The following is a 20585-nucleotide window of genomic DNA, read 5'->3' on the forward strand; positions in this document are numbered from 1 at the left end:
AAAATTGCTCCGGCCGTGGCGCGACGCCTTAACACGACAATGTGGCCGCAGTATAATAAGTTAAAACTATTTTGAATAAAAAAACCCAATAGTTCTTTGACGTATTGGTTACTATAAGGTATCTCTTATTATGTATTGTCAATAATACATGCAAAATAAACCTAGAGTAGTTATATACATTCTATTTTTATTATTTCAGAATAAAGATCAAAACTGGTATATATAACATAATTATAACACCATTAAACTTAGATTAAATTAATAATATTAAACCCAGTATCGCTAGTCTGCAAGTAATACCTATAACAATAATAAATCATTTGTACAAAGATTTTTAGTCATAATACTAAAACAATTTATTACGTGCGCAGTGTTAAAAGCTTAACTTCGAAAATATATTAAAAAGAAAAGCACTTTTGCGAATACTTGTACATATAATCCAAGGGCCGGCATCGATATATCGATATTGTTATCGCAGGATCAGAGATAAAGTACACTCGCGTACAATTAAGCCGACAATTAGCATCCATTTAACTGCAGTCTGTTGTACGTCTCCTTCGCGCCGCGATATAATAAGTGTCGTAATAAAAATAACGACTATTTCATTCTATAATTGAATAATCTTTCTCGATTGACAACCAGTACTCTCCGTACTGTTTGTCAATCGAGTTGCAAATCGTCGATACTACGACGTTCAGCGTTGTTTGACAGTTCTTTCACTTTGACAGATTGGATAGTAAAGACTCCCCACACTTAAACCATAAACCAAAGAGCATGTAAATACTGTGTAATAAGAGGCGGAACTGCCTAAGTAAAAATTGAAACTTAGTTTAGTATGAAACATGCGATACATGTGAGATTTGACATAAGTTTGAAATAGTAATTACAATATGGCGACGACGTATAATCCGGCTAAGTTTAAGAGCGAAAAGTTGCTTAAAACGTAGTGGTTTTCGGCTATCTCCGTTTTTTACAAGATTATAGCTGTCATCTGTCAATGTTACGATCACTGCAAGTTACAATCCCTTATGTCTAAGAGAGTTTCGCTAGGCTGCCTTTAACGATAAAGCAGCCAATAAGTATAGACTGTTTGCCATTGGTTAAGTTCTGAACACATCAAAAAAATCAGTCCAATAGTTCCACAGAGATATTAATTTATTATATCCTTCTAATTTGTTATATCCACGCAAAATCATTTTTTGTGATTAAATAATACCTGTTGTGGCATATGTATTAAGGAAATTAACACGGTATCGTAATCTTTATTGGATATATTATCGTTTCTTCTGACTAAGTTTGAAATAATAAATATTCAATGTTAGCTGAGAGGTGTATTCTAATGCAAAACAGTTTATATTTTTGCAAAAAATCTGGCTTACATATACAAGCACAATCCGACCATCCAGAGATTAGCGCATTCAAGCAAACAGTAAAACTTAAAAAATTTAGATAGTAAAATTGTCAAAAATTTAAACCAGAATAAAAAAATTTGAAACCTTTTGGTCTTAAAATTACAATCGTGTATGTCAAAAATTGGCAAGAAACTTATTACCATTCTTCTTACCCAATACATTTATTGTATTAATTTTATCTTTGTGTTGAACCCATTGTTGGCTTTGAATGACACGCCTAATGTCGATTATCCGGATTATCTACAAGTCAAAGAAATGCTTAAAATATGTAGTCCTGAGGGTAAACTTAACTTAATTTCTGTGCCGTGGTCTATTTAATATCTATACTTATAATCATTTATGCGTCTAGATATACAGTGACAGTAGTGGAAACGTCGAAATAATTGAGGTTGACTGTTAATCTCTATTTTGAGTAATGCACTAACACAAAGTAATATACAAATCGCGAGTGTAAGACGTGGCTCTATCTAGACGTATAATTTATCTAAGTATGTATTGTAATAATAAATATTTGTATTATAATAATTGTAATGACAAAATGACATCTTTTACTGAATGCCTATTTAATTATATCGAAGGGCAGATTTCGAGGCAAAAGAAATCTGCGCGACCAAAGTCACATGCGACTGCTCGTATGTTATAAAATTCTCAATGTTATAAAAGCAAAGCTAAATATAAATATGGGAGAAAAAGGAAAGAGGAATGGAGGGTAGAAATAAAACAATTGTTATCGAAGGTTAGTGGAGCGGTATTTATGTGTCTCGGTTACAGCGAACTGTTCATTGGACTACCGCGGAGCTTGAGTGCCGACCACCCCGCGATACCTAGCGTCATATTATTATTTGGATTCAGTGGTTCCGTGTGCTATTTTAAATTACATTGACAAATTATTTATTTATTGATAATGTATTGTTAATAATAAGTAAATAATAACTATGACAAAACCGCAGTTTTGTGCTAGTTACAAAAAAAATAGGACATAACATTAACTTCACCACCAAAACATAACTGTATATTTAACAGATGCAGTTGTCTTCATAAATTTAATAACTACATGATGTTATACAATCTTTTTTCTAAATCATGTCATTTGTAGATAATCGTTTCTTTCTTGAAGTTATATTTTAAATTTATTTTTTAAATTCTATATATTATATACTCGTATAAGACATTTCCACGTATATAGACACTCATCATGATATCTCTGGAACCGTAAGCCGTAGAGACTTGAAATTTGGTAGGAACATTCCATTCGCCGAGTAGAGGTCAGCTAAGAACGGATTTTACGAAATTCCACCCGCAAGAGTTTTTTTTTATTATGAACAGAACAACGTCTGTCGGGTCAGCTAGTTAGTAATAATTTATATTAAGCTAATAGAGCCTTGCAAATGTGTTTGTAACACTTTGCCTGCACTATTTAGACATAATAATTTGATATTTTAACTAGAAATTTGCCTGAATGTAACACATAATCGCTTTAATACTCTATGGATTTGGAAATTACAATTGACAAATAGAACTGCTTTTAAATAATTTTAAATATAAATTTGGATTTTGAAATTAATCTAATTCCAATCTAATCTAATTGTTAATTTTGGAATCGGTGTCTTCCCGCTGCGGCCCGGGTCTTGCCTCTTGCTTTGTCACGTCGCGCTTGCGACTCAAGCACATCTCGACTATAACTATGTATGTAGATACAAACCTACCTTGGCTGACACCGACTGACAATTTGACCACAGGAAGAGTACCAGCTTTGAAACAAAAAACAAACATTTCAAACAATGATTTGTTCAAGTTAAATTAAATTTTATTTTTTCAGATTTATTTTTGTAATTCATGGTGTGGAAATATGGAATACTAGCTGATCCCAGCGACTTCGTCCGCGTAGATAAAAGATTTTTAAAAATTATAGGCAAGTTAGGAATTTAAGATTATCTCATGTCCTATTCCAGTTCCAATTCCCGTTTTCGCTCCCGTTTCCAACATATTATATGAATCTTATTTCGAGGAAGATTGCTATAGCAAACTAAATGTACTATTGGTATAGTTATAGCTCATCGACGTGAATTTAAGTTTTTCACAAATCTCGCGGGTACCATGGATTTTTCCAGGATAAAATGTAGTCCTTGTCCTTTTCCAAGCTCTAGTCTTTCGCTGTATCAAATTTCATCAAAATCGGTTCAGTAGCTCCGGCATAAAAGCGTAAGAAACAAACTTACATTCACATTTATAATATTAGTAGTGATTAATAGAGCAACAGTCCATAGGAAGCTAGTTTAAAAGTATTTGAACTAGGTCTATATACTTACATAGATATGTTTGTATGTTCGAAAGTCTGAAATAAAGTGTGGAGTTATCAGCTATTATGTAGAGTTTCCTATAACTTAAACTCTAGCATCTTCTAGAATTAATTGTTTCTGTACTAATTCAATCATTCTTACTATGTGTTGGAAAAACCGTATTTGTAACTTTTGTATTATTATTGTAGGTTTTATATGTGACTAGGGATCTCTAAAGAAATCAATAATCGAATTGAACTCAGTCATCGCAACTCAATTCAACGCCGGTGTTCGCTCGAGTGATCTGATGAACGAGGTGCGCCACTTCTACGAGACTCGTTGCTGATAGTTTTATGATGTGATGATGTACTCCGTCTGCCACGACCCATCATTGATGTGGGAGTTTGTATCATGTCGTAAAACATGACTGATTGTTCTCATATACATTCCGAGCTGGTTGCTATGCGAATATAGTTATTCTAATATATAAAATTCTCGTGTCATGGTGTTAAACTTTGAACTCTTCCGAAACGGCTTGACCGATTCTCATGAAATTTTGAGTCCATATTGGGTAGGTCTGAGAATCAGACAATATTTATTTTTCATCCCCCTAAATGTTAAGGGTGGTCCACTCGATTTTTTTTTTAATTTTTTTTGATTTTTTTTTTAATTTGTTTGATTATGAGTCAGCATTAAAGAATACATACAACTTCAAATTTTCACCCATCTACGATCAACAGTTACTTTTGTATCGCGATTTTAATATCGGCAATACAACGTTTGCTGGGTCAGCTAGTATACCTATATAGTTCATAAAATTCACACGTGAATAAAAAATACATTGTAAAAATATATTTTAAGAGCTAACAGTGTATTAAGTATTTTGTACTATCAAAGTTGAAGTTCTTCAACTTGTGCAGCTTACGGAGGCTGCTGTGGCGGCTACTGCTGCTCCAACATCACCATCATCATCTACACGAGCTGTACCAACATCTGCTAAAATCCAACAACCATGTATCTCGTAAGACATCATGGCTGATTACTTTACTCGGTCCATTTTCTAATGTTTTGTCAATAAAAGATAAATATTATTATACTATTTAGGAGCATCGTTGGTATTTCTTTAGGTTTAGAAAGGGAAGGGGGAAAGAAAGAAACATGAATCATTTATTCACTTAGATTAAAATGACACATACGAATGTTATAGATTTTACTAAAACTTCGGAAAAGCTGAGCCTTAATGCGAAGAAGTGGCAAGAATCTCATTACCACTCCTTTAAATCTAACTTTAGAGTTACAGCATTTTACATTATATTTGATACTACGTACGTAAAGTGATGCACATTTAATTGCTCAAACGTTTTGACTTACTTGTGTAAAATTAATTTGTTCTCAAAATTTATGAATGATGCGGGATTCGAACCCGCGTCGTCTACTACGCTACGTCCCAGCGCTCTTACCAACTAAGCCAACCGTCCGCATGCCGTAAATGTGTATTCAACACACGTGTTGTGGGAAATTTGTATATTTAATGAAAATAACATAACAGAAGTGAGAGATGTATAGAGGGAGTTAATAGATAGTTAATATGCCATTTAATTAATGTACTGCAAAACAAAATTTCAAAAATCCTGCCTATAATTATTTCATTACTTCGTCAATGCAGAAAAATTGCGTTAGCTAACGATTTATGAATAAAAACGTGAAAAAATTAAATTTGTCTTTTACTTATAGCTTGTTGTGAAATAATGTCAACAGTTGTTGTTATTATTAACGGTGTAATATACGAGTATATTCTGCTTTTTTTATTATGGCCATAGTATACTTCATCTAAATAAAATGATATAAACTCGGACGAGTAAAATAAGAAGGACTCCGTGTCACCTTACATAACAGTGAGGCACTAAAACAAGCCGGTAAACGTGTAAATACATAGCCCCACGCACACACTTACACTAATACAAGCCGATCGGCCGCCATTATGAGATTTGCCATCATCTGTGACAGATCAGTTTGCGTCGCAATAAAATATTTTAAGAATGCCGTCGTGCGTTCTGTAAAAGTGTAAAAACAATACTATAAAAGTATTTGTAGATATATGATTATTTAAGGGAGAAAAAATTTTGTATCTGGTATACCCCGTACCCGCACACACACTAACATAAAGGTGCTTCACTTGCTAATATCACGACGTGGAGTCCTTCTTTTTTTACTAGTCCGTGGATAGAAATATATTTACAGTGGGAAGTGGGGACCGCAGGCTGGTAAGGACGTTGACATCATTAAAGTATATCATGTTTTTTTTTGTAAATATGGTACGGCAGCCATTGCCTACTCATACCATCAGATGACCCTCGTATGCTCATTTTGTCCTAATATTCCAGAAAAATTTAAAAAACATCAACAAAACAAAATTTCCTAGAAAACATTTTGTGATCGAAGTATGTTTGAGTTAGCAGAAATAGCAGATAATTCAATTCGAAACAGGAATATGTTCCCGTCGAATATTGACAATGAAAGCGTCAAGCAATTTCATTAACTCCAGACGGAAACAGACGCAAACAGAGTTCTATTAAAACTTTAACATGCAATTCCAAAGCTTCAACGCGCATATATAAAGTTTAGAATAAATTTTACTATTCCCAGTTTCTATAAACTTATTTCTTTACTACCCGTTCTGTCGTCAACGGACTGTAAATCTAAAATAGTTTGCAATAAAGTGCTTTTTCAAATGATAACGGTACAATAATGTCACTAGAAGCTCATAGGAACACATTGCTATCAATTTATAGCAATCAGAAGGCGTCATACGAACTTGACCTCTTGCAGTACAAAACACTTCAAAGAAAACTGTTTTTATTTACGACTTTCGAATGTACGTTTGAATCGTTGTATCATTGACGAACATAAATATTATGCATAACACGGCGATAGATGGAACTTTTACGTGAGCGAAACCGTTGCGTACTAAAGCATTGACGCTAAATACTTTTTTATTTTATGTCATACCATACACAGTCTTTAACCCCTTCTTCATAGATTAAGGATTGGTCTCCGCTGCGCTCCAATCAGATACCACAGCCGTAGCCTCAAAGTGCGGCAAATAATACTACGCCCAAGTGGGCGTACTCGTGCCAGTCTCAAACAATGTGTGACGTTGACGTGCGCCAATTAATGTTCTGTTAAACTTTGCTTTTAATTGAAATTAAAATGCCGGGTTGCGTGGTAAACGTTTGTAAAAATAATAAATACTACAAGAAATAAGAAAGACACTGGGATCACATATACAGTAAGTATTTTATTAATTTCAATGTAATATAAAACGAAGCGTTATCTATTGTTCTTAGGTAGTGCGGTATCTAGTTGGAGCGCAGCGGAGACCAATCCTTAATCTAAGCCCTTCCTTCTAAAAATTCCATGTATTAAGCGAAGCATAAAAAGCCTCAGTGTGTGTTTCAATAACTTGTTTGACAACAACAAACAATGGCACACCCACTAACTACTAGTTAACCTAAACCTGGGCTATTCCATGAAATCAAAAATTCAAATTGTTATCAAGGTTAAGTTGATTTATTGAACACAACTTTAATATTTATTTCTTAAGTTACAGGTTAGTCTCATTATGGAAAAAAAAAATAATATACTTTACTTCTTCATTTCACTTTTCATGGGACTTTTTTCGTTCAGTTTATTTTATAATAAAACACCGACCTTACACAAATACTTTATAAATACTTTAAATACACAAATATTTTAAATATTGCACATGCAATAGTAAAATATTTAGACGTAGTCTATAAATAATATATTGGCACCAAAATCCAAAGACTATAAGTATTTAAAATATAGACCCACTGTAAAAAGTGTTGCCGAAAAATTTTGATTATTATTACCTCATTTTTCTATTTAACTTGTAGGTTCCGTTTGGCGTAATATATTTAATCTAAAATTTGATTATTATCATTTCTAAATATGAAGTACGTAAGTATTCTTTTTTTCAATTGAAACTTTTATAACATCGTCTTAAACTTTTTCGTCTGTGTGTTGCATTGTTTGTTTTTTAATATGTGTAAATAATCTAAATAATTGTTAAGTATTATGTATGTCGTACTCTCCCTGATTAAAGATATTGATTGAAAAGTATTGGGAATCAGTCACCTCATGTAAACTGTATATCTATATATACATGAAAAAGAATTGAAAGTATTCAAAAGTATTCAAATTTCAGCATTTTCTTTTCAAAATTCAATTTTTAATCAATATTTTGAACCAGGGCTAAGTCACAGAGTTCAATAAAAAAATGAGTTGGAGACTTAGTCTACTTTTATTATTCCCCATTATCATTACAATTTTCCAAGTATAAAATCAAGATTGATAAAGCGATTTTTATACCCTTAATGGAATATTATTCCAAAAATTTTTAGTTAAATATCTATAAGGTGAAAAAGAGTTTCACTTTTACCGTGGTTTCATAAAACCACATAATTTAATCTATAAGCTGTACAAATAACAATCAATGATCTGTTAAAAGTTATTAATTAAATGTTAAATTAGTAGAGATGTGTTCGCGTCGTTAATTAATCAGTTGTCAGCGTCAGCTGTTGAAAGCTTCACGAGACTGCGACAAACGGCTCCAATTAGAGCTAAATGAGCTGTAAAGTGTAAGCTGTTGGTTCATAATCTTATTTTAATGCTGTTCGTGGTTGTGTAGTAATATTGTTTTATTTAAAGAGCAATGTATTAGGTACTTAACACCGTGTTTGAGCTTTTCAACTATACACAGTATTGCTACATAAAACACCTTTAAAGGATTAAAACGCGTGTAATTGTAACAGTTTTACATTAGATGTTTGCGTAAAAGTTACATTTTCATTTTAGTTAACCCGACGTTTCAAGACCTTTCCAGATCTCGTTTTCAGGGGGACTGCAGATAAAGTGAGTCAAAGATAGTATTTGTCATAGTTGTCATTATGAAGTTTAGCGCCATTTATTTCCTCGGAGGTGGTATTTGCTGTACACAGATGGTTTTTGGCAAAATTTACAGACAGTGTCCTCTTCTTTTTTGGTATGTGTAGTTATGGGTTTTAATTTAGAGATTATTGAATCCCAGGTGTTAGATAATTTTAGACTATCTTCTCTATTGAAATTTGGATGTTTTTTAATTATTTGTATTTATTAATGAATTAAAGAATTACACGCACACTCTCGTTAATTAAAGAAAATACTATATACACAGTTTTGCTATTTTTTTTAGAGTAGCTTTAATAAAGTAGATAGTTTTATTTATTATTACTAAATATTACAATAACTAATATTATTTTTTCGAAATTCTGTGAGATTGACCCTGAATCACCATTGTAGATGAATTCGTTAAAAATAATGTTTTAACACAGTCAGCAGTGAGCTTGGCGTTTGAAACAGTGTTGAGAATTCAGGAAACCAAAATTACTTATACAGTATCACCAATGTCATATCAGCTATCTGGAAACACCGTGGACAGAAGTTGGTACTATAATTTGGTTACTGGTGAAGGTAAGTTTCGTGATATCTCGTGCTGTTGATCTATATCACACAGTCTGGTGATGATGGTAACTAAACATTAACTGTGTAGTGTTAAAATGGGACGGTAGCAATTAAGTGTAATATTTCTTGGATAACTATTTCTTAAGGCATTTTTTTGCAAAAACAAAATTAACATGGCAATGTAAATTCAACTTTAACGGTGGGTGCTTCGGACAATACGACAGAAAATATCATTAAATGAATCTAATGTATTTACAATCTAATATATAAAATTCTCATGTCGCGGTGTTTGTAGTGAAACTCCTTCGAAACGTCTTGACCGATTCTCATGAAATTTTTGAGTGCATATTGGGTAGTTCTGAGAACCGGACAACATCTATTTTTCATCCCCCTAAATGTTAAGGGTGGTCAAATTGTTTATTAATTTTTAGCATTAAAAATACATACAACTTCAAATTTTCACCCATCTACGATCAACAGTTACTTTTGTATCGCGATTTTAATATCGGCAATACAACGTTTGCTGGGTCAGCTAGTCTAATATAAAATTGTGTAGTGTAATGACCAAATGCTCTGTAATATGATGCTATAAAGTGTTCGCATATAATAAATAAATAAACACATTGTGTATAAATTACTCTGGCGAACTTTGCTCTGACTAACAACCCATCCGATACGACGAAGCGAGCTGACTACCCAACCGATCGTTACATAGCCAAGCGTAACAGCTGATTCTCATTCATCACCTACAAAATTAAAGAAGTTTTATCGACGAGTAGTAGGTAATATTCTAATTTAACATATCTTCCTTTATTTAATATTAATATTATAGTATTTTGAAATTTACAGCTTGTAATAATTCAATTTATAATATTTGATGCATTTAAAACTTACATAATTTATAATACATCTACATAATTCTTTTTTTTTTTTATTTCAGGCCAATTACGTCCCATAGTTAACATTAATTATTTATTATAATTAAAAGTAAACTTAAACTTAGGTTAACTAACATAGAGCCTCTTGCTGCTAGACAATCAATGAAAACAGGCCAGGTTTATTACTTTTTTAGTACCTATGCGTGACAAGACGTCTTATACTTGCGATTTGTTGACAGTTTGATTTAGGGTGCGCGCATCGTTCAAAATAGAGGTTAACTGTTAACCTCAATTTTTTCAACGTTTTCAAACTCTATCTAGACGTATTAGTGATTTAAGATGTAAAATAAAATTATAGATACCTTGTGAATTTGGCTTTCTTTAAGGAGCCGATGCGACTGTGTGAGGTATCTGTAAAAAAAAAATATTTTGAATACATTATTTATAAAGTAAAGAGAACTTATGTTATTTAACATTGAAAATGCATGGATCACGCAAAACACAAAATAACTGACAGATATTTTCTGGATGGAGGTAAGATCTCAGACTTATGAGTTAATCGACGGAGTGTTTAAATCACTAATTGTCAAGTAGAACACAGTTTTTTTGCTTATTAAATTTAATGAATATATTGAATATAATATGAGCTATATTTTCATTTTTTTTTTTAAATGATTTAATAAAAAGATCTTGTGATTTGACAGTCTCCTCGAATATCAATTAATGGCAAAGTCATAAAAAAACACAAGGTATTTTTACTCCAAACACAGTGGAATGTGGAACTTTTAAAATTAAAAGGTATGTACGTGTTTACTTACACGTACACATGTACACGTACCTTATACGTACACGTACACATACACACGTACGCGTACGCGTATTATCTATTTGTACGAAAGAAGAAGAAAAGCTCCATTTTGAATGCCAACATTTTGAAACCTGGGGAGAACCTGGGAAATTTTTTGAAATCTTTACTTATTATACTATTAAGTTGATGATTCTGCAAGATTCTTATCGAAATTCTATCTGGGTGTCCTCTTCTATTAGACTGACAATAAAACATTCATTTTTTAATTAAAGATCTAAGTAATAATTATAACGATATATTATTTCACTTAAGTTACATGCATCCTAATTATTTTAGTCTAAATCTAATAAGGTAAACTTAAACGAATCGTGGCTCAAACTGATAAATTTGATATATAATTCTGACAAGTGTAGCAAACAACACAGCGGGGTGCCTCAACAATTAATCTTCAAAACAATCCAAGCATAATAAACTCTAAGGTGATCCAGATATAGTTTATTTTGATTTGATGAATAAATGTTACATTGAGAGTGCATCATAATTCATACAAGTTATATGTGAGTTTGGCATGTATACTTCACTCAAAAGAACTGCACATTGGGCGACCGCGACGCGAACTGCAAATGTAATTTAAATGTCTACTTATAAGTAATTACCTTTAGTAAACACAATTGTCTAGGAATGTTTATAGATAGTTCAAGTGTATTTTATGCAAATGCAGATACTTTAACTGTTGCTTTGACTTCATTTTCCATGACCTTATGAATAATTAAAACAAATGATATCACATTTTGCGTTGAAAAAAGAAACCTACACTTAAACTATCTCAACCCTGATACCGTGACCAACAAATATGTGTACTGAGTCACTCATTGGTTGGTAGCCTAGGGTAGATGTTTTTTTGTACAACACAAGAGCAAACAAACATCTCGCACCTTATATATAGGTACTTTATAATGTATATAACACTACTACAAAGAATATTTTGTTTGTTTCATTAAATTTGCTGACCCACTATCACGTTTAATGGAATTTAACAAAACCGCCGGGATGAAAACACGATATTATCAATATTACAAAATATTTCATGTTATAATTTACACGCGTTTTACACGTCATATTATTTTAATATGTAAAATACTCTACTAATACCAGATATCAAAATAACGTACTTTGTAATATTTGGTTTAATGTGGATTTCTTTTATTAAATTTAAATTCACTTGTGCAGCAGACTCTATCTATATGTAATGGGTTTATGGTAAGCGTACACGGATATTAAAACACACTTTAGTGCACATAAATTGGCTAATAGGTAAATATTTAGCTTATTTACAATCGAGTAAGTGCACAGCTTATGCTAATCATTATTTTGAATTTAAATGTGGGAAGGAGAAAGGTGAAAATTGCACTTTAACGTGGCTACTTCACCTGTGTTAAATAAATTATGTATTTTCTCGCAAAGGAAAGAGACATACAATAATTATTTATATGTGAATTGGACATATTATTTATTATAAATTTCAGTCAATCATCAATTATATCCAATTTACTGTTATTAATAGTATATTATTGAGTACATAGTAATTTACTTATGTGTATTTAGAACGCTATAGAAGGATGTTTCTAAACATCATATATTTTACTTGTTTGTGCTACTGATTGGTAAGCTTCTTTGTTATATTTGAGTTTGTACGAAATGGCTAATCGATTTTAATATCGGGTTTCATAGATGGCGAAAGTAACAACATTCTAGCAACGGACAGTGGAAAGTAGTGTATGTTAGGGCCCGTTACATTATTCTAGTCTAGTCTATATGATTCATAAGTCTATATTATATATAGCAATTGCTGCCAGTGCATATAATTTACCAAACAATCAAACACATTGTAGAAAAATTATATCATGGGTATTTGAATTTTGACTTGAGAATGATTACTCAAATAAACTATATTAGGATGATGCATCTTGTATGATTAAATAATGAAAAAGTAACATCCTAGATAATGTATCAGAAGGGTAACCAAAGGGAAAGCTTTACCAATGGGAGGCTCCTTTGCACAGGATGCTGGCCAGATTATGGATACCACAACGGCGCCTATTTCTGCTGCGAAGCAGTAATGTGTAAACATTAATGTGTTTCGGTCTGAAGGGCGCTGTAGCTAGTGAAATTATTATGTCTCAAGGTGACGAGCACAATTGTAGTGCCGCTCAGAATTTTCGGGTTTTTCATGAATCCGGAGCGGCACTGCATTGTAATAGGCAGGCCGTATAAATTACCATCAGCTGAACGTCCTGGTCGTCTCGTCCCGTATTTCAAAAATAATTTAAGTTGGTCATCCGTCTTTGGTCGACAATTTGTTTGCAGGTACAGCCCTTAATAGTTAGATACCTGAATTTTTTCCAGTATATGTTGCGTCTAAACGACCAACAGTAAAAATATAGATGAAGAATTTCAAAATGGTCAGTTAACAAATTCAAGCAAAATGATTGAAATTAATTCAAAAGAATTGATAAGGTATTTAAAAAGTATACAGTGTTTTATCATACAGTTCAATGGTACGGAACTCTTTGTGTGGGAGACCTACTCACACTTGGTCGGTTTTATAAGTTATTCTGTCACCTCTTGGTAGAGTTACTGTAACACATCATAGTGCATTACCAACGTATGTTATTTTAACATCGGATCTGACAGAGTCTAGTAGCATTTACAAATAATCAGTATTTGCATAAGTTTAATAAATCAAAGCTAGCAATCGTTGTAACATCTAATAATATATTTTCAATAAGCATTAATAACATTACATTTCAGTCTATTAACTATAATAATATTGACATTTTGAACTCAGGCGTTTATCTCGTGTGCCGTCAACCATTGGTTCCATGTTGTTAGAAAACATTTATTTGTACTGAGCAGTGTTAGAAGTACTTTGCGTTGTAATGCTTTTTTAAAAGTTGTTGATGCTTGCAATCAATTGTTGTATTTACGTAACAACAACGTTCCCAACAGCAAAACAAAATAAGACAACAATAGTCTCAGTATTGTTAAATAAAATAATCGAAAAATTACATATTCCACGTTTCGCAAGCATGATAGTAGACATCAGTAACTGCGAATGAAGATGATAGCATAATACAGACAGTGAATGAACTATGGTAGAATTTACTAACACCATAGACAAAAATAAAAACTGTTAATCTTAGTAAGAATTCAATAATTACAAACAATCAAATAAATCATTACAAAAAAGAAAGTATTGTAAAATATAAGTTTATATTCGTAAGAATTAAATTCTGACACAAATTAAAGGGAAAAAAATATATACCCAAATTATGTGTAAGTACACTGGATTTTCAAACCACATCAAAAGAGGTTTTTATGTTTGTTAGCACAAATCTCCGTCGTTTAAAAACCAATTTACAAATTTCTTTTATGGAAAATTATGCATTTATATACAGAAAGTATTATTCATATAATGTTTAACTAAGGATGAAACTGCTAAACTAAACATTTAAGATTATTCTCTCAAAATATCGCTTGTCATTAGATAAGTTACTTAGATAAAATGCTTTGTATTAATGTGTAATTTCAACCGTTAAAGTTTGTTTAGCCACATTTATTTAAAACAGCCTTAGAAATGCAATAAACGACTATTAATTGGTCTTAGCTGGAAGGTTTAAATAATCTTTATTAAACAAATAAACAATGCGATAAATAAGGCAGGTTGACGGCCCCTGATTTATGTCAACACATTTTATCAACAGAGAGTATCAAGCTACTTGTTTCAATGCTATTTTGTGAAAATTGATTGTAGGCCTGATTGTGAAGGTCGTTGAGCAAATTTTGTAAATACCTGTAAACCTGTTAAGAGCTATTCAAGTTAGGTTAGTGACTTGCATTTTGAGACTTAGTAGGTTAGAAAAACAAGTGTTATAGCTAGAACGATGATATGTGTAGAATTTCTTAATAAATGTCAAAATATTATGAGCAGCCATCCAAACCATAAAATCTACATTATTGGTGACTTTAACTTGGATAGTATGATGTGGTCAAACCAAACAGGACTTCCTCTAAGCCACGTGTGCGAAAAATCTAGAGCATTGTTTGAGTTTTTCCAGCTGACTTTATCAAAACAACTTAACTACATTCCTAACCACTTAAATAGAATCTTGGACTTGGCGATAACGGATTCACCTGATACTATCTCACTAAGTCATACCATTGCTGTTTGCCGCTTAGACTCACACCACCCTCCCTTTGAGCTTACCCTACTTAGTGGTCGAGCCCCGTTGCTTGAACTCAACAACTCTATAACTGAGAAACTCTGTTTTCATGAGACCGATTACGAGAGCTGTATTAGGGAAATTCTAGACTTTGATTGGGAGCTTTGCAACTTGATTTTGATGAGTTCGTTTATTGTTTTTATAACACTTTGTATGAAATAATTGAAAAGTACACACCCAAAACCAAAGTACGCAAAAAATCTTATCCCGTTTGCTTTTCTACTAGGCTAGTAAAGTTGCTAAAATCTAAATTAAAATTTCATGTCAAATTTAAAACTTACGGTAATCCAAGAGATTATGATACTTTTTAATGTTAAGATGTAGAGCTAAGGTAGTTTTTGATCAATGTTTTCGCACATATATAAATCGCATAGAGTCTGATCTGGCTATAAGCTTAAAAGGGTTTTGGCGTTACACTAAAAATAAGAAAATCACTAATGCCTACCCAAGACAGATGAGTTACAATAACCGATACGCTAAGGATGGCCCTGGCATTGTGAACTTATTTGCTGATCATTTCTCGGCGGTTTATTCTATGAACGCTAATAGTAATGTGAACTATATTCCTGACTTTCCTCCTTGGGCTTTTTCAATCTGCCAATTTTCAGTGTCTCTAGAAAATGTTATTCAACAGCTTAAATCCATTGATTTATCCAAAAATTCTGGACCAGATGGTATACCACCCATTTTAATTCGTATGTGAGCTGTGAGTCTCGCCAAACCCCTCGTTCTTATTTACACCAGATCACTACAAAATGGAATCTTTCCTGCTTTATGGAAGATTGCTAAAGTAACACCAATATATAAGACTGGGGACAAAACACTGTCACAAACTACCGCCCGATAACCATTCTAAGTTGGTTCGCCAAAATCTTTGAAAGGCTTGTGTATGCACATGCCTTTAACCATCTGAAGCCCATCTTAAGCTCACGTCAGCACGGTTTCTTTGCGGGTCGTTCAACTGTTTCTAACTTACTGGTATATACTTCTTTCTTATGTGACACAATTAACGATAAGAGTCAGGTTGATTCAATATATACAGATTTTGCGAAAGCTTTTGACTACGTTCACCATTCAGTGCTTTTATGTAAGCTACATCACCTGGGAATTCATGGTAATCTTCACAGATGGCTCACATCTTATTTATCAAATCGTACGCAACTAGTTGCGTTGAGTGGCTTCGAGTCAGTCCCATTTCTTGCTAGCTCTGGTGTGCCTTAAGGCTCAAATCTAGGTCCTTTGCTCTTTTTGGCATTTATAAATGACTTATTATCCAAAATTCGATGTGAGTGTCTGGCGTACGCCGATGATATAAAAATATTTCGTAAAATAAACGGTTCAGAAGACTGCTCATTGCTGCAAAGGGACATCGAGACTATTTGGCAGTGGTGTAAAAGTAACCGCATGATGCTGAATATAAAAAAGTGTCAACTGATTACATTTACTCGCAAGAAAAATCCATTTGTTCATGATTATGTTATCGACGGTAATGTTCTAGATGGTGTGAATGTGATAAGGGACTTGGGCGTCATCTTTGACTCGGATTTATCCTTCAAAAGCCATTACGATGTTAAGCTTTGTTATTAGAATCGCCAGACCATTTAAACAGGAAAACTCCTGGATATTATTATACAAAGGTTTAGTGAGAAGTATCCTGGAGTATTGCTCAGTGATTTGGTCTCCAATTTATAATGTTCACCGTGATAGAATAGAGTCAATTCAGCGGCGGTTTGTAAGAGTTCTCTGTAGCAGGTTGGGTGTTAAACGTAAAATTCCCGAATACTCTGAGCGCTTACGTAAATTTAACTTGCATAGTCTTGATAAACGGAGTTGGGTATCTGATATGTGCGTCTTACATAACAGTGCGAATGGTTTTATGGATAGTAATAAGTTATAATTTATAATTATTTAAATTTATAATAATATTATAACAAGTTAATATTAAGTTTGATAAACTTTAAAGTTCCAACACGATCTGTGCGTATTCCATGTTTATTTTCGATCAATTCCTCAAATAATAATGTATCGCATAACAACCCGATTATGAGAATTTGTAGAGAATTTAACGAAGTGTGTGCTGATTTTGATATATTCTTTCCAAATGTAGACATTTTAAAAAATACTCTTTATAAAACTTTCTAGTTTACGTAAAATAATTTAATGTTTAACTAAATTTCGTTATACTGTAATTACTATTGTGTCCACTTATAAATTTTTTTATTTTTTTTACTGTATTTGGTGAATGATGTGTACAATTTGAATTGGATCTCAGGATCATAAAAATATGCTGTATTTGTTATTAGAGGATAGTTTTATCTTGTTATCTGTTATTGTACCTACTTGTAAATAAATAAATAAATAAATGTAAACAATGCGAATTATCTATATGTATTATTTACAACAATTTAAAATGATTCAAATTCTAATTCAAATATTTTTATTCAAATAAGGCCTGAGAAGAATGGGCGCAACAAACTCAGCGGGCTTTTTTTTCATCAAAAATATGTTTCACAATTAAAGTAACATTGTAAAATTAAACTTATTATTTAATAGCCTGAGGGCGGTCGCTCCATTCCCAAATCTGTGGTATCATTAATAAAGTCATTTATGTTTTAGTAACCTTTACCACACAAACGTTTTTTAACAATTCTTTTGAATAACGTAATATTTTTGTTTTGAAAATTTTCTGGGATCCTGTTGTAACAGCATATACATCGCCCCACAAAAGACTTGCTAACTCGACTAAGTCGAGTAGTAGGCATTATAAGCTTATATTTGTTCCTGGTGTTAACATTATGGCTATGACAGTTCCTATCAAATTCACTTATGTGCCTATGAACATACATTACATTATCAAGAATATATTAACACGGGTATAACTGAATGTTCGTCTACAGTGAGGTTTAACAGAAGCTTTCATCCACGTGTAACTCAGCTGTAGAGTGAGCTTCCTTGTGCGGTGTTTCGGGGACGATACGAGATGGATACCTTCATAAAAAAGGGTGTACACCTTTTAAAAGGCCGTCAACGCATCTGTTATTCCTTTGGGTGTAGCAAGAGAATAAGGGCGGCGGTGATCACTTAACATCAGGTGACACGTACGCTCGTTTTTTCTCCTCTTCCTTAAAAAATAAAGAAAAAAGATTATATTTCTGGTGAAAGTTACAGTCATATACATAATTACCATGTCCTATAAAATGATTGGTGCTAAACGTTACAATAACATTAATTCATCATTTGTTTATTTAGCTTTGCAACTTTATGGTAATCCCCTTTCAGTTCATTTTCTCAACTGCTGGCAACCTCAGTTTCCTGGAAAGTATACTAAACTGCAAAGCCAAATAAAGTTGAAAGAAGATTTAAATTAATGATGAAAATTAAAATTTTACCTAGGTTCTACATTGGAAAGTAAAATTTCTGAATGCAGTTTCCTATTTTTAATGATTTCCTAATTTTATGACGTAGTGTTCGCGCGCTAAAAATAGGCTGTGGTCTCATCGCCTGCCATCACTGCGGAATAGTGTTTTCCGTTAATGTCGTCAACATGGTAACTAGTAACGTAATCGTAACTAGTATTAGATTATATAAAAATACGCAATTATTTTTATACTTTTTCGTGCGCATTACATCTATTGTTTTGGAATAGTCGTTTAGAAGCCGGTTGTTTTTTTGTTAATTTTTTTTTATTATAATTATGATTTTTAGTGAATTTGAAGTACACTTACTATCAATTTGTCTAAATATGTGTACATATACTAAATTGTTCAATGCAGCAATGAACGTAAGTGCTTTGCAATTTTATTACAGACAGTTAGAAATTCTGCCACAGATTGCACCCTTACTGTAAGTCGTTAAGGAGTCTCATTGATCATCATTATTGACTGCGATAATTACTTGACCATAACTATGTTATGGTAGATGACTTAAATATTCAGATAACATAAAAAAGTTTCGGCCGAGTATCGTTAATTTGCTCCTTAAAATTGAAGAGTTCCGTTACTTTGTCATGGATTCCGTAATCAGAACCTAACCAAACTCTCACCAAACTATCTTTGAAGTATATCCTTTCCAATAAAAAAAGAATCATCGAAATCGGTTTGCGTGATATTGAGTTATTCGTAAATTTATCATCCACTTTGCTATACGTATGTGTAGCAAATTTAAGACTTTTATGGTTTTCTAATGGATGCCATTTTCAGATCTGGACCAAATTATACGAGAAGCACCGGCTTTGAAATAAAAAGAAGAATTACCAGAATCGGTTCACGCAGTCGAAAGTTTTGAGGTAACAAACATATAAAAAAAAACGAAGAATTGAGAACCTCCTCCTTTTTTGAAGTCGGTTAAAAAAACTGGTCAAGTGTAAGCCTGACTCACACTTTGATTTTAAGTGATTTACTAGTGGGAGGCTCCTTTTCACCGGTGCCGGCTAGATTATGGGTACCACAACGGCGCCTACTTCTGCCGTGAAGCAGTAATGTGTACATATATTGTATATGAATTACTTATGTACTATTTAACGGCTTAAATACAATATTATCATAGATAGTTTATACGTCTAGATAGAGCCTCTTTCTGTTAGACAACGCATGAAAACAGGTCAGGCTTATTACTTTTGTGTGCGTTACAAGCTACGTCTTACACTCGATACAGTGACATACGATACGCATGTCACTTTGTTGTGCGTTATTGAAAATAGAGGTTAACAGTTCTCCGCTATTTTTAAAACGTGTTCACAGCTACTTAAGTCTATCTATAGAGGTATAAATTATCTAAGATTATTTTATACATAAAACCAACTAAAAGACCGACAACGCATCTCTTGACCATGGGGTCTGGGTTTTGCAGATGCTTCTATGAACGGTAGCATTTCAGTACCACTTGTTATTAGGCAATTGTCCCCTTTATATACATATTATAAAAAATAGTTTTATAAATAGTGGCAATTTGGAATTCCCTATCATGTTTTTTTATTATTTTTGACACTGAAGTCAGTAATATAGTGTCCCTTATTTTTTTTTCTTATATTCGAATTAAAACATACTCTTTTAATAGTAACTTAAATAATCGAATGAAACAGTTAATTATAGTTATATTATATTTTTTTTAATCGCAATAAGGAATACTGGGTTTCTGCACCATCAGTTTTTTCTCAGCGTGCCATTTGTTTCAGATTCGTTGGTTCATCATTTTTGAGAAGATAAGTGCCTTTATTGCATTTTTGTTAAAAACACAATTAAAGTAAACGTACAAACTCGCCGTCAAACAGCGATCAGAACGAACTCACAAAAAAGGCGATCCAATTACCACAGGCTTTATGAGTTAAAAGCCGGCATTGTAACCGATCATACATCCCCCAATCTGTTTGCAGCGGCCATTACAGGCGCCCTATTATCTGGGAA

The 20585-nt window shown here is 32.7% G+C and overlaps 1 protein-coding gene across 1 annotated transcript in view; it reads right to left on the bottom strand.

The window, feature by feature from the left end:
• The window catches only part of LOC126975521 (uncharacterized), a 292595-nt gene that overhangs the window by 79600 nt on the left and 192410 nt on the right, over positions 1-20585 (bottom strand). Inside the window, exon 3 of the mRNA XM_050823459.1 lies at positions 10455-10503. The gene's annotated coding sequence lies outside the window, so the exon portion shown is untranslated. The remainder of the gene's footprint in view (positions 1-10454; positions 10504-20585) is intronic.

The sequence above is a fragment of the Leptidea sinapis genome, chromosome 36 (assembly GCF_905404315.1).
Source record: "Leptidea sinapis chromosome 36, ilLepSina1.1, whole genome shotgun sequence".
Classification (NCBI taxonomy): Eukaryota; Metazoa; Arthropoda; class Insecta; order Lepidoptera; family Pieridae; genus Leptidea; species Leptidea sinapis.